Source organism: Sinocyclocheilus grahami, unplaced genomic scaffold (assembly GCF_001515645.1).
Source record: "Sinocyclocheilus grahami isolate Dianchi unplaced genomic scaffold, SAMN03320097.WGS_v1.1 scaffold239.1, whole genome shotgun sequence".
Taxonomy (NCBI): Eukaryota; Metazoa; Chordata; class Actinopteri; order Cypriniformes; family Cyprinidae; genus Sinocyclocheilus; species Sinocyclocheilus grahami.
This window is the reverse complement of record NW_015505418.1, coordinates 186,941-193,418: the sequence shown is the minus strand read 5'-3', so window position 1 is coordinate 193,418 and position 6,478 is coordinate 186,941.

Below are 6,478 nucleotides of genomic sequence, written 5' to 3'. Positions count from 1 at the left end.
TAAGGGCACAGTAGTTCATCTTTTACTCATTTTTCTGAGAATTTGACATGACCATTGGGCCAAAATCAGATTAATTGCAAAAATATTGTTTGAAGGTATAGTTCACCCCAAAATGAACATTTGCTGAAAAGATACTCAACCTCAGGTTGTTTGTTTGAGTTTTTCTTCATTGGAACATATTTGGAGAAATTTAGCATAGCTGTGAATGGGTGCCATCAGAATGAGACTCCAAACATCTGATAAAAAACAACAACACAATAATCCATAAATAATCCGGTCTCCAGTCCATCAATTAATGTTCTGTGAAGTGGAAAGCTGTGTGTTTAGAAGAAACCAATCCATCATTAAGCCGTTTTTAACCATTGCTTCTGACCAAAATACAAGATCATAATCCATAATAATACTGTTGTAATTGTTCCGATGAAGAAACAAACTCATCTTGAATGGCCTGAGGAATATTCAGCAAACTTTCGTTCGTGGGTGAATTATTAATTTAATTGAACATGCCAGTAATAAAAAATGACCACGATTTTTGTCTTATTTAATTCTAATTATTTAGTTTTACATTTTTTATGTCTTTATTTCACTAGGAAAAACATGCCTGTTATATTGCTTCTTGCAAATTTTGCTACACTCAAAGCGTTCAGTGGTGATAAAAGCATGTTCAGTTTTATCTGAAACAGATGAATGTGAATCTGGCAATGTTTGATTATAATAGCTGTTGTATGTATCGCAACAGTTCTGAAATTAAATGTCAGGTGAGTGGTGGTAAAAGGTTAACGCTCTATTGTGTTTGAAAATGTCACACCACCTATACTAAACCTAACCGACAATGTTAACAAAAGCAAAATATGATACACATGCATTTGCTGAAGCAACCATGCCATTTTAGCTTGCCTCTACAAGTCTTTGAGCTCTTTTTACTTGGACTCATATTTAGGTGCATCGCATCTCAAGTGCAAAGCTGTATCAGGTGGGCTACCGAGCAAGTTTACTACATTAGACAAGCCATAGATATGGGGAAGACTATGTGAAGTTGATTTATTTCTTTAATGATTTGATACTACTGTTAGGGGTCTGTAATTTGTAATCTGAATAACATAATTAAGGTTGAATAAATTAATCAAAAGTGAACCTTTCCATTATAACAAAAATAAATGAATACATATAAAAAAATTAAAAATAAAATAAATTCTGCTTCAAATAAATGTTGTTCTTTTGAACTTTCTTTTCATCAAAATGTAACAAAAGAACAAAGAACTATACGTGGCCATTGTTAGTTCTCATGGAGTATCCTGAGTAGCCTGCTGTGCATTGTAAACACATATCAGCCTGTGGTGCTACGACACAGTGGCCTTGTCCTCATGTTCTGGATAGCTGGCTACAGATATCTCTACATGCTCAGGTTAGTTTATCACTGATGAGGCTTTAGCTGTGTTCCTCTATTCATCATTCCTGGAGAGACAAGCACAGAGAGGACCTTGGCAGTGTGTACTGCATTATAATTTCTTTCCCAGGGGTGGATTAGCCTTTACTGTCCTTCTCTTTTCCTAGTGAAATAAATACATTTCAGTGTAATGCCAACTCCTGCCACAGTGTGTGCATGTGTCAAATAAAACTGTCAAATTAGAATAAATAATTGTCCTCACCTCTGATTTTCTGTAGCTTCTTGAGACTTTTGAACCACAGAATGTTGTAAAAATACTAGAATGAAGAGTGAAATGATGGAACTGAACTAAAGGTTTCTCTGCTCTGCTCTTAATGGAGCATCTTAAAAATAGCTATAGAAAGATGTTTCTTTTACTCCAGCAGATATAGAAAATTCAAATGTTTTCGCAAACACATGAATGTCAAATCTGAACAAGGAATCTGTTTAATTCCCACATTCTGTAAGAGACATTCCCAATCCTCCACCTCAACCACAATTAGTCTGCATAAAACAATGTTATTGGGGAAGACGAATCTGATGAGGACTATTCTAACCAGAATAACCAGATTCATCTTCATCATGACTGGGCACAGGGTCACACAGCAGTATTGGACAGTAACTGAAAACAACACAAGTTGAATTAGAGGAATGAAACACCTGATGTGTTTGGTGAGGTGACTGTGCCATGTGCCATGCTGTGACATAATAATGTGGAAATGTGGATTTATGGCTAAGATAACATCGTTACATTTTCCAGAGTGGGAGGCAGTGGTTAAATGTAAGATTAGGTTTAAAAGACTTTCCAACACATAGCGTTAGAAAAAAAAAAAAACTTATTTTATATTTATTTTACTTATAAATTCTTACATTTTCCCACCTAAAGGGACTAGTGAAGGACAGTGGATTTAATGGATATTGTATATCATCTGGCTGCTCTGCATTTTTATCTTCTGGCCGTTCTCAAAAAGCAACCATTATGCCCTATATGTCCAAAATTAGCATGTGTCAATCCCCAGTTTTAGATTTAACTATTAAATTTGACACTTGGCAGGCACTTTATTAGAAACCATAGCATAATACATGGTTTAAATAGTAGTCAGCCACTCACTTTTTTACCAAATATGACATGACTTAAATCTCTCAACTTGTACTAAAATAACTATATATACTAAAAAATAAATAAATAAATGACTTGGTCTAGTATACGTTTTGAAACAATATTCAGAAATTGCTAGTAAATTTCACAAATAATTAAAAAGTAGTATTTTATTGTAAAACATGATCTAATAATCTTAGTTTTAACTTTTAACATTTTTTTATTACAGTATAATAATTATATACTGCATGGAATGTTTGGGCTTTGGGATTTGGTTCAAACTGTATCTGTATGTAATCATATGTTAGTGTAACTTGTACACTAACATATGATTACATACAGATACAGTTTGTACACTAACATATGATTACATACAGATACAATTTGAACCAAATCCCAAAGCCCAAACATTCACATTTGAGACAAGAGAGATGATGCCTTTATGTTACTTCATAAAAATGAACATTTCACATGTGGTTTGGTCTCATATTTGTAATACTGGTTTTGTTTTATTTTTGGACTGGCAATTACTTCCTCATCTGAAGAAAATTGGGAGAATTTGGCTGTGATTAGTGCCAAAAAGACTATCCTTATAAATCCTTATAAATTACTTTATATATTTCCATGCAATAAAGGAAAGGATTATACAACTGCTTTAAATAATGCCAACATGAGAGGCACCTTGTTTTTAAAATGAGACCCCCAGCGGATCTGCTGGGACGGCTGGATCGATGTGCTGCACACACAACTAACACTACATGTGTGTAGTACATATAGTAAATCTTTTTGATCTCCCAGGCTTCGGCTTGTTGTTATGTGGTACCGGGGTAGAACTTGCGTCACATTTAACATTCAGAGTTCAACAGCTATTCGATTAATCTCGCCGTCCATTCTGGCTCTTTGTGTCTCTGTCTGGATCAGATACACAAAGAGCAAAAGCTATTTCTAATATACGGGGACAGACTTTTCACCAAAATGAACAGATCCTCATGATTTAAGGCTCTAAGTTTTGCTGAGGCCTCTGAAATGCAACGTAGAGTGAAATACGACACTGTGCTCTTATATGTGAGAAGCTCATGATCCGACGATGTTTTCAGTGTTTCAAAGCACCTCAGTTCTGTCGGACTACTGTGCCGAGGAACGGACACGCAGATGAGATCTCAAACAAACAGGCTTTAATAATTCACAGACAGGTATATCCAGACAGGGCAGGTTGGTGACACACAAAGTATTGACGAGACCCGACAAACTCCATCTGAACAGACAGGAAGTACACAGACCATATGAGGATAATTAACAAGACACACCTGAACATAATGAAGAACTCAAATCAGATACCATGACAACAACTGGAACAAGTGAAAACGGTGCAAACTAATTCCAAACTAACAGAAACCGTGACAGGTTCACAGTAAATCCTGCTCCATACAAACACTCATACTTGTTATGAGAATTACTTATCAAGAAAGAAAAGCATTAAGAACAAAAGCATTTTGAATAATTTCATCACTTTTAGTTTTGTTTCTTGCTGTTAACTGCTAGCAATAGTACACATTATCAACAGCAATGTAATTTTTAAACAGCAGAAAGAAGCAATCATATGGGCATTGATTCTTCTTTGACAAAGCATAGAAAAATGTTACACATTTACTTTTAAGTCATCATGAAATGGAAATTTACCTGTAGGTAAATAGGTATTGATCTTATGAAGAACAAGCAACCCCCCCACATTTTTTTTTGACATTTTTAATCAAACAGTCTTAATTCGATATTCCAGTGAAATGACAGATTTCTATATGGTGACGTATGCCGACTTCTCCACTCCATTCAGCCTCCATCCAATCAACAACCGGCAAACAGAAACAAGTATTCGCCCTTTTTTCAATAATCTGTTTCAATCGGATATGAGTCACAATACTCAGTCTCTGCTTCTGTTACTTGCCAAATTTAATAAATCTTATTGACTTCATCTCAACCTAAGCCCATCCTCAACCAACAATAGAAACATAGCAAAATACCACTGTAACCGACCATTAAACACTTACAACTCACACACTTTTTCATCTTACTCAACCAATGTACCTTATTTACTGTGTTGCTGTTGTTGTTGTTGTAGTTGTTTTACAGCACCTTTAAAATGTAACAGATAAGTGGACATGGCCGTCAAACATTATGTGCATTCCGAATGTCAACACAAGTAAACATTAGACCCTCAAGGATCTTAAAATTGCCATTCAATTCTGTGTTATATTCTCTTTTCTCATTGAAAGCTAGTTTCTGCAAAAACATACCATTACTACTTCACTGTAGCTGCTAAGGTAAAATATAGTCCTTTCATGAAAAGACAATCTCCTGAACCATTCTCATCTTTGGAAAAAAAAGATTGCATATACTGTTAAGAAAGGACAGGTACTACTGAACACAGATATATTCTTTTGCAGACATTCAAAACATATACACTTTATACAGTATAAGACTAACAGATCAGAGAAACAACAACATATATATTATAGCCTTATGAGTTTTGTTCTAACTTCTCTCACAAGTTTGGGTTTTTTATCTTTGATCGTATGATCGTAAGGCAACTTTTGAATGTTTCTCATTGTTTTTGTGTAAACTATGCACTGACATGATGCTTTTGTTACAATGGATATTCAAAATCAAAGCATTTATAGTAATGCAACTGTAACAGATCGGCCAGGCTCCGCCACCACCCAATCACAACGATCCCTCTCACCTGAGTTCTGAGCACCTGCACCTGTCACCAATCAAGCACCTCATTACCAGCCTGCATAAAAGCACACCCCTCACACACCCTCACTGTCCGGTCTCGTTTACACGTAGAGGACTCAATGACTTTGCTACTGATTACCTTTGAATACTTCTTGCATTACTTGCCTCCTGTGTTCCTCCTAGTGTCTCCTCATCTCCAAGTGTCTCCTGTATCTCCTAGTTCCCGGATCGCTGAGGTGTGTGTGCTTCCCCCGGATCCCTTCCAGCCTCAATCAAGCAAAAGACTCAGATTACTCCACTCTCCATATCCTCTGCACTCTCACGGACCTTTCCCTCACCCTCACTTCCTCCGGACTCAACACCAGTACTCACTGTGACCAAAATAAACTGTTTTGTATAAAACTAACCTGTTGTGTCAGACCTCTTCTGTAACAGAAGACCGGACCAACACCGACGGCACAGATGAGTCACCCCGATCCATTCCAGGAGCTCGTAGACTCACTACGATGAGTGCTACGCACTCCACCGGCACCGCCGCCATCACCACCATCACCTCTTCCATCCCAACAAGCACTTCGCCTACCATCATCGCTAGTCCCATGGCCCGACCGGCGCCCTACTCTGGTTCGGCGGAGGAGTGCTGTCTTCCCACACACACGCAGAGCCTGTCAAAGAAGGTTTCTTGACATAGATGAATGGAGGGAAGGGGTTGGCAGTGACACAGCAAATAATTATTTTCAATGATCAGTGCAGTCTCTGGCCTGTTTGTGCACCACCTCTGCCTTTATCTTGAACTGTCGCCGAATTAATCTCTCAGCTACCCACAGCCTCAAACAAGAGCCAGGACACCAGGGAAGAGGAAACGGGGTCACCTTTGCTCCTCTTCAAGACCTTAAACTCGCACTGCTGAAGTTTTTTTCACCCGTGTCTAAAAAAAAACTTGCTGCAGTATAATGAAGGGTGAATGTCTGAAAGTTTGAACATTCTGTCAACTAAGATGCCTTCATCTGGTAATTATCATTATATCATTTCAGGAGCTTACATAAAGGCAATCACTTAATGTCTGAATGATGTGATGGATTATTACCCAAAAGACACTTCCAATGCTCTTTTTGGCTGGAGCTTGAAATACCTTTCTCCATTTGGAGACGTTTTCAAATGTTTGTGCATGTTCGTGTGTGCATACAAATCTCCCCATGCATCATATCTGGATGTATGTG